Genomic DNA, 15,604 nt, shown 5'->3' with positions numbered 1-15,604 from the left:
ATACATCTTTACCATGTAGATATCTTCACATGATTACTTTAGAATCTTATTCACTGTCTATCATTTATTCTTATGACTGATACAACATTGTGTTCCTCTCTACACTACTTTAGGCAACTCCTTAAGTATCACTTTTTGCAACAACTTTGTAAGATATTTTGATCAACTCATTTGATGCAGAGCTCCATCTAAGCTTCAGTACCTTAGCTAGGGGAATCACCCCTAATTTACCTCTTAGATACTCATGTGCATCATTAGGTGTTATGTCCCCTTTTCAAATATTTAAAAATAATAATCTTTGCTAACGTAGGCAGGCCCAAAAAAGGTGAAGTTTCGGCAAAAGGGGCTAATCTTTGGAAACCAATGGACTAATAAATACAAATTATTATTAAAATATGTTTTATTGACCCCTCTTGGATGTGAGTTAGGGTTATGCCCTCTTTTAAGGGATTTGGAGGCATTTTGGGCTCATTCCAGAGCTTGATTTTTGCTTATTGCTTTGTTGTTCTTCAGAGGCTGCCAAACCTATGGAGGAGACCCAAGGATGGGAGTTTGTAGGTTTTCAGGAAGGCTAAGGATGGGAGTTTGAAGCCATTCCATGTGCAAGCTCATGCAGAGTTTGCCCTTGTGCTGAACAGTGCAAATTTGTGAGTTTTCGGGTGTATTTTTTGTAAGAGTTTGGTGTTTTCAGTTGAGTATTTCATATCAATTTGGGTTGCTGCTATATTTCAGACTTTAAGATGTTAAAATAGAGCTAAATATATGTATTGGGATGTGATTAAACTTATGAGATAGATTATTAGTGTTTTTGTGGTGTTTTCGGGCATTTTTGTGTTAATTTCGGGAGCCCGATGAGCATAGTTTTTGTCCTCATTTGTGAGCTGTTGTGTAAATACTATGCAGATCTGGAAATGCCATTTTGTAGGCCATTATGCTGCTGAAATTTTTGTAAAAATGTCCACTTTCAGATTTATTAATAATTTGTGAAGTTGTGAAGTTTTTGGCACTATTTCGGACATACCCGATTTGGGGTTTATTGAGAAATTGGTGGATCTTTGTAATATTGGTTGTTTGATTTTGAAAATCTGATTAGAGGCTTGAAATATCATATAAAATCATAAAAAGGGACATTTCAGTGGTATCAAAGCTATGATCTTGCCAGCCTGAGGGTTTATAGAAGTTTGCATGCAACCAAGTGAAAGAGAAAAGAGATATTTGCAACGAGAAAAGAATAAAGAAATTTTGATCAAACTTCTAGTTAAAAGTAGAAGTACAAAATCCAAGGAAGGAAAAAGCATGGCTGATCAAGATGAGATGGCAAAGAATTTTTTTCAAGACATCCAAAATACTCAAAAGCAAACAGTGGATAGTTTGGCAGAAACTAGAGAGGCTTTGCAGATATTGATAGAAAAATTGCAAGGAGTTGCATCTATTAATGAGAGAGGGAGCACTTCATAGGATCCAATAAATTTGAAACCCACACCCTCTAAATCAAAAAAAACTATTTTCTTTCCTGCAGATGAGCCACTAGTACCAAATCTAGCCCTTAATCCTGTAGAAGAGGTTACAGGTAACTTGATTGCATTAAGAGCTACTTACAATGGCTTAGATGATGACTTTCGTAGTTCGGTTCCTTTTAGAGAATATGTGGATATGATGAACACTTTGATGTCCAAGAAAGAGAACAAGGGGGAGCATGACATAAGTGGAAGAGAGCTCAAAAATAAAATAAGCAAGTTTACAGCAGCTACTTTTGATGGAACAAATAAAATTTCAGCTAGAGCATGGCTACAAAAATTACAGACTTTCTTCACACTTAACCCCATGAAGGAGAGTGATGCTGTTCAATTTGCAAGTCTACACTTGAAAGATGTAGCCTATGATTGGTGGTATCATGGAATGACTACTCAAGGTCATGATCAGGTAACTACATTTGATGATTTCAGTCAAAGAGTGATAGATAGATTTGACCTCAAGGATGATGAAGAGTACTTTAAAGAATTGTCAAAGTTGAAGCAAACCAAATCAGTTAATGAGTATATAGAAGAGTTTCAAAAAGTGGTTGTTATGGTACCTGATATGAGTGAAAAGAGGATTGTTTATCTTTTTCTTGATGGTTTAGAAGATTCTGTTAAGGGTTTGGTTAAGGCTTTCTCACCCTCAACCTTACAGGAAGCTATCAAAAGAAGCTTGCAACTTGAAACTTGCATGCCTATGAAACCAGTCACTAATCAAAAACCCCCAAATCTTTGCCAACATAAGGGGAATTTTCAGAAAAAGACTTTCCCAACACTACCACCAAAAGATGTGATAAATGTGGCAAAAAAGAAGGTAGATGAAGAGACTAGGAGTGAATTACAAAGGAAAAAGCTTTGTTTTACTCGTAGAGAACCATGGGTTCTAGGACACAGATGTTTGGGGAAAGGTCAAGTGCACTATATTGAAGTTGCTTCAGAATCTGATTTAGATGAGCATGAGGAATTTCATGACACTATGGAGGAGGTAGTAGAAGAGAAAGAAAAAGAAATCAGCAAGGATGACACTTTAGCAGCATTATCAGGAGTCTCAAGATACCATCCCTTTCGAATTCGAGGGGTACTAGCAGGGCAAAGGTTGACAATTCTTCTTGATAGTGGGGCAACTCACAATTTTATTGATGAGGGATTTGTCATGAAAAGAGGGCTTAAAGCAGAAGATTTTGAAGGATTCAATGTTACTGTAGCTGATGGATTCACTATGCCTTGCACACGGGCGGTGAAACAACTCAAGATGACCTTAGGAGATTATGAGTTATGTGATGACTTCTATGTTGTTGGCATTGGGGAGACAGATCTTGTATTGGGTATTCAATGGTTGCACTCTATTGGAGGCTATTACATGAACCATCAAACTATGGAGTTTAAATTTCATTCCAATGGGAAAGAAGTCTTATTGAGAGGCTTATCAAATGGAGCACCTAAGACAGTCTCTGCAAAGAGGATGGAGAGGACTTTTCAAAGAGGACAAGTAGCATGGGCAGCAGGAGTCATAATCCATCCAACAAGCTCTCCAAAGAATCAAGGTAATTTTTATTTTGAAATTCAAAATATTCTTGATAAGCATAGTATAGTTTTCAATGACTTGCCTCTAGGATTACCACCAGATAGAGGTTTTGAGCATGTTATAGAGTTAGAACAGGGTACCAGACTAGTTATAACAACACCATACCACCATCCAAGAGGTTATAAGGAAGAAATTGAAAAAACTATTAAGGAACTCCTGGACATGGGATTCATAAGGCCTAGCTCTAGTCCATTTGCACCATCTGTGGTACTTGTCAAGAAAAAGGATGGTACAATGAGAATGTGTATAGACTACAGGGCTCTAAACAAGAAGACCATAAAAAATAGGTATCCCATACCATGCATAGATGAACTCATTGATGAGTTACATGGTGTTGTATACTTCTCAAAAATTGACTTAAGATCAAGGTACCATCAAATCCGAATGAGGGGTGAAAATGTGGAAAAGACTGCTTTCAGATGTCACTATGGGCACTTTGAATTTCTTGTTATGCCATTTGGCCTCACTAATGCACCTGCAACATTCCAATCTTTTATGAATAAGGTATTCAACCAGCATCTTCGAAAAATTGTTTTGGTATTTTTTGATGATATCTTGATTTACAGTAAAACATGGGAAGAGCATCTGAAGCACATAGACACTGTTTTGGGAATCTTGGAGTAGTAATCTTTCTATGCTAAGCTATCTAAATGTGAGTTTGGTTTAACAGAGATCCTATATTTGGGACATATTATAAGTTCTAAAGGAGTACAGGTTGATCAACAAAAAATTCAAGCAATTTTGGATTGGCCTCCACCCACTAATCTTACACAGTTGAGAGGTTTATTTGGGTTGTGTAGCTACTATAGGAGATTTGCCAAGGGATTTTCTCAGCTTGCTGCCCCCTTGACTGATTTGACAAAGAAAGGAGCTTTTGTTTGGACAGAAGAGACACAAAAAACATTTGATAAGCTTAAGAAGGTAATGAGTTCATGTCCTGTGCTTGCAATTTCAAATTTCTCTTTACCTTTTATTGTTGAATGTGATGCTTCTGGAGAAGGTATAGGGGCTGTCCTAACTCAAAGGGGACATCCAATAGCATTTGAGAGTAGAAAACTAAATCAATCAGAGAAAGGTTACTCCATCTATGATAAGGAAATGTTGGCAATCATGCATGTACTTCATAAGTTTAGACAATATTTGGTATGTGGGAGATTCATTGTAAAGACAAACCATAATAGCCTCAGGTTCTTCTTGAACCAAAGAGATTTGAATGATCATCAACAAAAATGGGTAAGCAAATTTCAAGCTTATAATTTTGATATTGAATACATGAAAGGAAAGAATAATGTGGTTGCTGATGCTCTCTCAAGAAAGCCCACTCTATGTTCCTTAACATCTACCTCTGCTGATTGGAAAGTCTCCATAATTTTAGAGTATGCTAAAGATTCCTTTGCCACCAAGATTTTGGATAAGTTAGTGGATGATAACAGGTACAAGGTTGTTGATGAATTGATTTATTACAAGAATAGGATCTTCTTAGTGCCAGGATCAAAAACTAAGGAGAGGATATTGAGGGCCTTTCATGACACACCTTTGGTTGGTCACCAGGGATACTTCAAGACATATAGGAAAATTCGAGAGCAGCTTTCATGGAAGGGTATGAGGGAGGATGTCCTTAAACACATTAAGCAATGTATGGTATGGCAACAAAGCAAGAGTGAGCAAAATTTTCCTGCAGGGTTGTTGCAGCCACTTCCTATTCCTGAATAAAAATGGAAAAGTATTTCCATGGACTTCATCACCGGGTTGCCCAAGGTTCAAGGTAAGGATTGCATATATGTGGTGGTAGATAGACTAACTAAGTATGCACATTTCTTTCCTATCACATCTGATTTCAAGGCATCACAAGTGGCCGAATTGTTCTTCAAGGAGATTTTTAGATTACATGGCTTGCCTAGAAACATTGTCAGTGACCGAGACAGTAGATTCCTCAGCTCTTTTTGGAAGGAGCTCTTTCATTTGGCAGGAACTGAACTCACTCCCAGTACTAGCTATCACCCTCAAACAGATGGACAAACAGAGATAGTTAATAAATGGATAGAGGGATATTTGAGGAACTATGTTTCAAATCAACAACATGCTTGGGTGAAATGGTTGCACCTAGGGGAGTATTGTTACAATACATCTCATCACATGTCTATTGGTATGCCTCCTTTTCATGCTCTTTATGATTATGATGCCCTTTCCTTTGTTGATTTAGTACTTTCAGATAGTAGAGTACTTGCAGCAAGTGATTTCATCAAGCAAAGCCAAGACATAATAAGGTTCCTCAAGGATAATCTACAACATGCACAGAACCAACAAAAGTTGTATGCTGATAGGAAAAGGACTGAAAGAACTTTTGAGGTGGGAGATTTGGTATTTGTCAGGTTGCATCCATATAAGCAAAGCACCTTGAAGAGGAGTGGGGTAGAGAAACTCAATCCAAGGTTCTATGGGCCTTATAAGATCACCAAGAAGGTAGGAGAGGTAGCTTATGAATTGGAGCTCCTACCAAACATCAAAATACATAATGTTTTCCATGTATCTTGCCTGAAGAAGGTTCTAGGCTAGTAGACCATAGTATCTATAGAATTACCACCTCTTGATGATGAAGGAAAATTAGTTTTGATACCAGAAGAGATTTTGGATACAAGAGAGAAAAGATTGAGAAACAGGAGCATCATAGAGCATTTGGTCAAATGGAAAGGATTACCACTAGAGGATGCAACTTAGGAAGGAGCACATATTCTTGAACATTTCAATCTTCATTTCTTGAGGACAAGCAATATTTGGGAGGGGAGGAATTGTCATGTCCCCTTTTTAAATATTTAAAAATAATAGTCTTTGCTAACGCAGGCAGACCCAAAAAAGGTGAAGTTTCAGAAAAAGGGGCTAATCTTTGGAAACCAATGGACTAATAAATAAAAATTATTATTAAAATATGTTTTATTAACTCCTCTTGGACATGAGTTAGGTTTATGCCCTCTTTTAAGGGATTTGGAGGCATTTTGGGATCATTCCAGAGCTTGATTTTCGCTTATTACTTTGTTGTTCTTTAGAGGCTGCCAAACCTATGGAGAAGGAGACCCAAGGATGAGAGTTTGTAGGTTTTTAGGAAGGCTAAGGATGGGATTTTGAAGCCATTCCATGTGCAAGCTCATGCAGAGTTTGCCCTTGTGCTAAACAGTGCAAATTTGTGGATTTTCGGGTGTATTTTTTGTAAGAGTTTGGTGTTTTCAGTTGAGTATTTCATATCAGTTTGGGTTTCTGCTGTATTTCAGACTTTAAGATGTTAAAATAGAGTTGAATATATGTATTGATACATGATTAAACTTCTGAGATAGATTATTAGTGTTTTTGTGGTGTTTTCGAACATTTTTGTGTTAATTTCGAGAGCCCGATGAGCATAATTTTTGTCCTACGTTTGTGAGTTGTTGTGTAAATGCTATATAGATCTAGAAATTTCATTTTGTAGGATGTTATTATGCTGAAATTTCTATAAAAATGTCCATTTTTAGATTTATTAATAATTTGTGAAGTTGTGAAGTTTTTGGCACTATTTCGGACATACCCAATTTGGGGTTTATTGAGAAATTGGTAGATCTTTGTAATATTGGTTGTTTGATTTTGAAAATTTGATTAGAGGCTTGAAATATCATATAAAATCAGAAAAAGGGACATTTCATTAGGTAAAGCCTTAGTGAAAATATTAGCTATTTTCTCCTTGGTGTTTACATATTCCAATATCACTTCTTTGTCTAGGACCAACTCTCTCAAGTGTTGATACTTGATAGTAATATGCTTGGTCTTTGTGTGCATTACAGTGTTCTTTGATATATTTATAGAAGTTGTGTTGTTATAATAGATAACAACATGATTAGTGATCTCTTCCTTCATCCCTTTCAACTATTGCTTGATCCAGACAATGTTTGAACAATTCATTGTTGTTGCTACATATTCAACTTCTATTTTTGTTTGTGAAATGTAGTTATGCTTCTTACTTGTCCAAGAAACTAGTCTCTTTCCTACAAAGAAAGCTCCACTACTTGTACATTTTCTATCATCCACATTGCTTGCCCAATCAACATTTGTATACGCTATCAGTTCAAACATGTCATTTTTCTTGTAATATAAGTCATAGTCCTTTGTTTCATTCAGATATCTTAGTATTCTCTTCACTACCATCATGTTATTCTCCTTAAGATTTGCAGAAAACTTGCAACAATACCAACTTCTAATGCAATATCAAGTCTTCTATGATCAACATATTATAATTTCCCAATCATTGATCTTATACAATGTTTGGTTCACATCAGTAGAATCATCATTCTTAGATAGCCTATGTCTAGTAGCCATAGGTGTGTTGATTGGTCTTGAGTCTTCCATCCTAAAAAAAAATTTAGTATCTCCTTGATGTATTTTGATTGAGTAATGTAGATACATTTATTCATATGATATACTTGTAAACCAACAAAGAATTTGATTTTTCCAAACATAGACATTTCAAACTCCCTCTGCATCTCATCTGCAAATGATTTGCATAATGGATAGTGTCCTCCAAATATGATATCATCCACAAATATTTCAACTAACAATATCCATTTACCACCTTCAATTTTCAAATATAGATTATTGTTATCATTAGTTCTTTCAAAACCAATCTTTACAAAATAATTATGTAGCCTTTCATACCATGCTCTAGGGGCTTGTTTCAATCCATATAGAGCTTTGTTCTTTTTACATACCATGTTCTTCTTGCTAGGATCAACAAATCCTTCTAGTTGTTCAATGTAAACCTCTTATTCTAGTATTCCATTCAGAAATGAAGATTTTACATCCATTTGGTACACTTTAAATCCTTCGTAAGCTAAATATGCAAGTAATGTTGTAACTCTTTCCAATCTTATAACTGCGGCAAACAATTCCCCATAGTCAAAACCTTCTTCTTGTGCATGTTTGTTGCATATCAATCTAGCCTTATTCCTTGTGACTTCTCCTTTTTCCTTTAGCTTATTCCTGAATACCCACTTGGTTCCAATAACACTCTTGTCCTTTGGTCTAGGTACCAATGATCAGGTTTTGTTTTCTCTATTTGTTCAATTTCTTCATTCATTGATTGAATCTAATCTTCTTTATCGAAAGCATCTTTTACCAATTTAGGCTCAATTTCACAAAGTAAACACGTATCACTCCTCAGTATTTTCCTAGTCATAACTCTATATTCTTTCTTTCTAATGATTTGTTTAGGTGCATGGCGTCTTCTCACATACTTTTCCAATATAGGTTATTTTCTTTTTTCTTCTTCTTTAGGTTCTTCTTGATAATTTATTTTAATCATTTTGTATCTATGCTTTTGGTTTTGCTTGAATTTTTTCTTTCTTGACGTTGTCTTCCTAATGTTTGACATCCTCTTCATGTATCTTGACATCATTTCGCTAATGCTCGATACTTACAGTTTGTTGCTTGGCTTCCTGATGCTACAATTCGACATTCACTATTTCTTGTTGCCCATTAGCTTTATTCTTTGGCTCAACTAAGGTGTAAGAAACACCTTCATTGACATATGTGAATGTGTTGTAGTCTTTAGGTTTTGTCTTGCATTCAACTTCATTATTTTATGCATATTCATCAACTTTCACATTTTTACTTTCCACAAATTTGTTAGTGTAGAGTTCAAACACCTATAAGATTTACTCTTAGTGGAATATCTAGGAATATGCCTTAATCAATTTTAGCATCAAGTTTTCTATTGTTGTTGACCTTCAGTATATTACATTTTCTTCCAAACACTTTAAAAGATTTCACATTAGGTGCATACCCATACCTTAACTCGAAGGGCATAATGTTTGTACCCTTCTTGACTTGTACTCAGTTCAAAGTATAAACTATTATACTTACAGTTTCTCTCTATTATTTATGTGGCACATTCTTCTCCATCAACATTGTTCTAGCACAATCCATGATTAATCTATTTCTCCTTTAAGCTATTCCATTTTGTGGAGGGGATGTAGGTGTTGAGATCTGCCTTTTGATTCCTTTATCATTGCAAGATATGTTGAATTCATTAGAGATAAGCTCTCCTCCTCTGTTAGATCTCAAGAACTTCAAACTTTTACCTATTTCCTTTCCAAATCTTGCCAAATACCACTTAAACAATTAAAAAGCAGCACAATCCATGATTAATCTGTTTCTCCTTTAAGCTATTCCATTTTGTGGAATGGATGTAGGTGTTGAAATCTGCCTTTTGATTCCTTTACCATTGCAGAATATGTTGAATTCATTAGAGATAAGCTCTCCTCCTTTGTCAGATCTCAAGAACTTCAAACTTTTATCTATTTCCTTTCTAGATCTTGCCAAATACCACTTAAATAATTAAAAAGCATCAGATTTTTCTTTAAGAAACATTACAGTCATCATTCTAGAATAGTCATCAATAAATAGAACAAAATATTTATCACCATAGTAGCCAATTCCATAATATCATTAGATGAGTATGTCTTACTCTTGAAACTAGACTTAGTCATTTTTCCCAATTGACATTGTTTACACATAGCATTATCAAGTTTCCAGAGTAATGGTAATCCTCGTACTCCTTTGATCTTGCTAATGTTTACCAAATTATCAAAGTTCACATGACACAACCTCTTATGCCATAACCATATATCTTAATTTTGTGCAAACAAACTACTGGTGCACAAAATTGTTGGTTGACTTCCTACAAGCTTGCCTACTCGATGCTAAGAAACTCAACATAATTTTGGTCAATGAAGAAGGTTGAATCTTTGTTTGTTCAACCTCCACACTTTAGGCTCTACAAAATCTATGTGGTTGTACCTTTGATTTGATAAAGGAAATAATGAATTAAGTGAAGACCTAACAATGCTCTTGAGTTGGAAAAGGTTCTTGAGGAGAAATTGATTGTAGTAGTGAATGTTTGTAAAGTATAAAGGGGTAATTTTAAACAATTTGTGTAAATTTTGTAATGCAGGGCATGAAAGTGGAAACATATTGATTGTTTACCTTCCATAAAGTCATCCTCTATTTTCATATTGCAAATATGACTAGAGCCTTCCAAATTGGAGAAGAGAGTCAACTTTAATACTTACTAAATAAATCTTATATTCTGAAGGTAGTTGCACCACCATCAACTAATAAGCAAACAAACTGAGAATAATCCACAAACCCTAGTTAATTGAATTTAACTTCGCAATGAATACCAATTATTCAAAACATATATAAGGATGTTTTATTCTCAAAGGCTTGTCTCAATTTTGCCTAAAAATAGTATTAATCCAATGAAGACTCAAATGCAGTAAAATCAATGACCAATTCCATATATTTTTGAGAAGAACACAATATATTTTATTAATTTAGAAAAATAAGTACAATTGGGTTTTAACAAGTCGCAGTATCTACACCACTATTCATGCCTATATCTACAAAATATGCTTTTTAGAGTATATATCCTTATATATCTTTGTATATGCTATAAGGCCTTGTTGCCCTTTCTTGTGGAACATGAAAGGGTGCAAAAAGCTTCAAGCCTTTTCATCCTAACTAACTAAAAAACCAACTACAACTTATTACAGATTAATTATAATCAAAAGAAAACAAAAGAGAATTATAATTCTCACATCATGTCAAGAATTGCTTCCAGATGTATAACAACTTCTTTGTCTGGAACTCCCACCAACATGTTCAAGTCTTCGCCTGTTTATTCCTCTATTATAATTTCATGGTAGTCACTTTGGTATTGGGCATATTTTGTGCATAAATTCCATGTGACTATGTACATGTTATTATTGATGTTGAATTAATCCTCTTGGGTTGGTGTTAATCCAAGTTTTATGATTGGATTTGGTACTTCATTTTCATTGTGTGATTGCACTGGTTACCCCATAACTTCTAACTTACAAAAAAAACACATGAAGACTACATCAAAATATTTTTTTGAATAAGAATAAACCCACCAAATGTCCTTATAATCATGAGAGAAATAGAGTGCATTAAATGACCACAATTTCCTCAAATCTTTAGCATAAGCCATTTGTAAATCCAATGTCAAATTGAAAGAAGTTGGGTGAATAGAAAAAATCCTTGAAATAACCTCTTATGTCAATTAATTAATGAAATTAATGCCTCTTCAGGATTTTTCAAACTACAGAATGACAGAGAATCATCATTGTTGAAATTGTGAAATTGATCATCAAGAATATCACCTTTCCCAAAGTCACAAAATCATAACACAACTCTAAACTTAGTCCTAATTTCATGAAATTAGAAGCTAACTCTGAACTTAGTCCCAATTTCACAAAATTAGAAGCCACCAATATTCAATGTTACGTAATCATGAAATTAGAATGCCACCAAATGTCATGCTTTGAAATGGTGAAATTCAATGTGAACACTTAAATTTTGAGGTCCCATCTGTAGCTCTTTCTGGGGACGCATATTCCTGTGGGATATGGCGAGAATCCAACTATCTCTAGGACAAAAAAACACAAAAATAAAAACATAAAACAATTATATTAAATAAATAATAGATTTATAATCATTTAAGAGAATAAGGGTTTAAGGTATTGCCCATGAATAGGAAATTCTAATATGCGTCCATTTGTCTCTTGAAGAAGGAATGATCTCCAGCTTTGTCATAAATAATATAAGGCCCTTACCATAAAGGATCAAATTTATTGTGCTCTTGGTCCTTAACATTCCATTTTAACACCCAATCTCCCACATTAAAGATTATTTCTATGGTTTTTTTGTCATGCAATTATTTCACACCTTTTTGCCTTTCGATGTTGTGTTCCAGTGCTGATCTCCTCCTTTCATCTAATTCTGTAAGAGTATTTATTCTTTCACCCATAAAGTCAATATACTCAAGTTTCTTGATTATGATAAATCTATATATTAGAAGTAAATTATTCACAAGGATTCTTGCTTCTTACCCATAAATGAGTTCAAAAGGTGAGAATCCAATTGACTTTTTTCTTGTAATTCGATCTGCCCATAAAGCCAAGTGTAATTTCAAATCCAAAACTCTCTTTTTACTATCCAACATCATTTATATGATTTTAAGAATGCTTTTATTACTTGACTCAGCTTGATCATTTCCTTGTGGATGATAAGCGGATGAATATGACACTATTATCCCATACTTTTTGCAAAATTTTGTGAATTCTTTTGATCTAAAACACATCCCATTATAAAAAAAAAAGTATTTTAGGAACACCAAATCTTTTCCATATGTTATTCATCAAAAAATATATGAAAATAGTACTAGTAGATCGCCTAGTTGAGATAGCTTTAACCCATTTCATGAAATAATCCATAGCAACTAGAATCTAACTGAATCCACTACTTGACTTAGTGGTGATTTCACCTATGAAATCTATTCCCCACACATGAAATGGTTATTGTACTTGTATTTTTCTAAGGGGGAAATCTCCATCATACTTCAATTTACCTAAGAATACTTTGTAATCACCCAAAAATGGTCATTTAAACTGTTAGCCCCCTTCTCAACATTTTGGCTAAATTATTTAATCATTTACCTGGGCCAAATTGCTAAAAATCAATTTATTTGATTTTAACCTATAGTTTGACTATAATATCTTAAGTCTATATTTGATTCAAAGAACATGTCCCCCTTTTAATTATAAAAGAGACCACATTCTTGCAACCCATTCAATATGCACACATAAAGTCTTTTTCCTATTTTCAAATTAAAAGAAAAGACTTTGTCTCGCATGAAAAGTCAACTCTCTCTCATTGGCTGACTTGTTCTTGCACGTGGATCATGCCAAAAAGTGTTCAACCCCCACCCTTGATCATCTATTTCTTGATCTTGATCTCACCATTCATAGACCTTTAAAAGAGAGAGTTCTCCCCCTCTCTAAGGATCCCAATTTTTGAGTTATTGTTATGTTGTAGGTTTCTTCATAGGTTTTCTTGAGAGAATTTGTGGATAACTTCTTGCTTCTTCTCTCGTTCTTTGCATAATCATGTTAGTTTAGATGCATTTGTAATAGTCTAGTTTCCTTTTCTATAGCTTAGATCACCTAGTTTAATTAAAATGGTTGTAACACTCTCATCTTGCTTAGCCTAGTTGCATTGTGTATTTCATTCTAGTCTAGTTCATTTATTGCATTGCATGTTTAAGATATCTTTTGACATTGACATTCTTGCTCTTGTCTAAGAAATCTCTCATTTCATAGCTTAATAGCAAGGGTTATGTCTCTAAGGCTTAGCAAAGAGCACTTCATATGCTTATGCACATATCTTTGCACTCCATGGATAGGGAGCTCTAAGACAAAATTCAAGCATTCCAATATACGGAATACCTTAGATAGAAAGGTTTAGAGGAGTGCACTTTCTTAGTGTACACCTTTGACATGCTTCACATTTTCTCTCATAATTACAAAAAACTCTGAAGAGATAAGGCAAGTAATACCCTACCCTTAGAATTTTGTTTGCAATAGTTTAGGCATAAAAATATCCTTCACAAACTCCTTCATGTAATTGTTTTAGAATGTTGGCTGCTTGGTGAGTATCGAGGCAAAAATGTAGTATGCCATCTCTATTTTTCCAATACAAGTCCCCTTCAATAAGAAGATTTTTAGTTGCATGCAATTTAGCTGTCCTTTTTTTATTTTTACTCGAATTGTCACGAATTTTCATAGTTCTCAAATAGTAGACAATATATGTATACCAAGGGAAATTTTCTATGCTCACTATGGTATGATATGCTTCCATCTCATTAATTTGTGATGCCTCCAGATTAGCCTTTACCATGAATTTTGCCAATCCTTGACCTCAAATTAGTTTGGCTATCTAAATGTCAATGTTGAATTCTTGGACCTGGTTAATCCATCTACATCTTCTACTATAGTTTCAATCTATCTGAATATATCCTTGACTGCTAGATTGAGAACATAAGCTACAATACTAGCACCTATAATATACGGGTAGAAGGACTTCACTGCTTTAACCAAAGCATAGGCATGTTTCTCATTTATATCACAATTCAACTTAGAGATTTGCAATCTCTTTCTAAAGAAAAAGATGGGTTGTTCATGCCCCTCCTTATTCTTCTGAAGCATAACAATAACAATCGTATGATAAGATGCAAAGGAAAAAACCTAATAAGGTTTACTGAAATTTGGGGCTTTAAGCACAAGTGCTTCTTTTACAATCTTTTTTTATGTTTCCAAAGGCTTGCAAAGCCTCATCATCCCTTATTAGGTCAGCCCCTTTTTAAAGCATTTTTGACATAGGTTTGATGATTTCAACAAAATTAGATACAAATCTTCTAACAAAGTTAATATGACCAAAAAATGATTAAATTTTCTTAACTATCTTTGGAATTTTTATATTGTTAATAGCCTTCACTTTATCAAGGTCTATTCTAAATCCTTCCTTAGAAATCGTGTGACCCAATCATTTTCCCTTTGTTACCCCAAATTGACACATCTTTGGATTGAGAGATATTTTGTATTCAAGAGCTCTTTTAAAGATTTTGTCCAAGTGATTACAATGGTCTTCTGCTTTCTTTGAATAAGTTGTCAAATCATCTTGATAAATAGCCAAAATGTGATCAATCGGACTGTCAAAATCAACATCCATGAACCTCTAGAAAGTTTCTCCTATATTAGTTAGGCCAAAAGGCATCTTGGCATACACATATGTCCCCCATGGAGTAGTAAATGTTGTTTTGTACTGCTAAGTCTCTTTAACTTTTACCTTGTTATAACCAGAAAAACCATCTGCATGGATAGCAATTCATTTCCTATAGCCTTTTGTAATAAAGATTCCACATTTGGGAATGCATGATTATCTTTTAGTGAAGATATATTTAAGTTCCTAAAGTCAACACATAACCTTATATCACTATTCTTCTTCTGATTGGAACCGAGTTAGAGACCCATGTAGAGTATATGATTGGTTCTATTACGCTACCATCCTTTATTTTAATTAATTCTTCTTTCATTTTATGTGCTAAAATTTTATCTATTGGACGCTATTTTTTCCTAAATGGTTTTGCATCTAGCTTTAGAAGGACTTCCTGTTGAAAGAGATCCTCTCTATATGCCTTAAGATCATTGTATGACCATGCAAAAACATGTATGTATTTCCTTGGTAAAGAAAATAAATCTGACCTAATTTTCTTAGGTAAACTTTTACCAATAAATACTTCTCTTGATGAAAATTCATTCCCCAAGTTAATCTTCTCAACTTGTTCTTCTATTATGGCAAGGGTATGTGTCTTGAGCATTTCATATTCATTGAAGACTCTTTTTAATGTGAGCAAACCTTTAGGTATTAAGTTGGACTTAAGTTGAACTATCTCTTCACCCAAAATGGTATCTTTTCTATCTTGACTTTCCACCAACCAATTCCAATCAATCTCAGCATCTTGATAATTCTCTTGACATATTAAAAATTTGAACAAATCAACGTCATCTTCAAAAACTTGCCAATTATAAATATTGTCTAGTACAAATGGCACATTTTTTTA

This window comes from Cupressus sempervirens, chromosome 8 (assembly GCF_028749045.1).
Source record: "Cupressus sempervirens isolate cs-2001-9-10 chromosome 8, ASM2874904v1, whole genome shotgun sequence".
NCBI classification, from domain to species: domain Eukaryota; kingdom Viridiplantae; phylum Streptophyta; class Pinopsida; order Cupressales; family Cupressaceae; genus Cupressus; species Cupressus sempervirens.
This window is presented reverse-complemented; position numbering follows the sequence as displayed.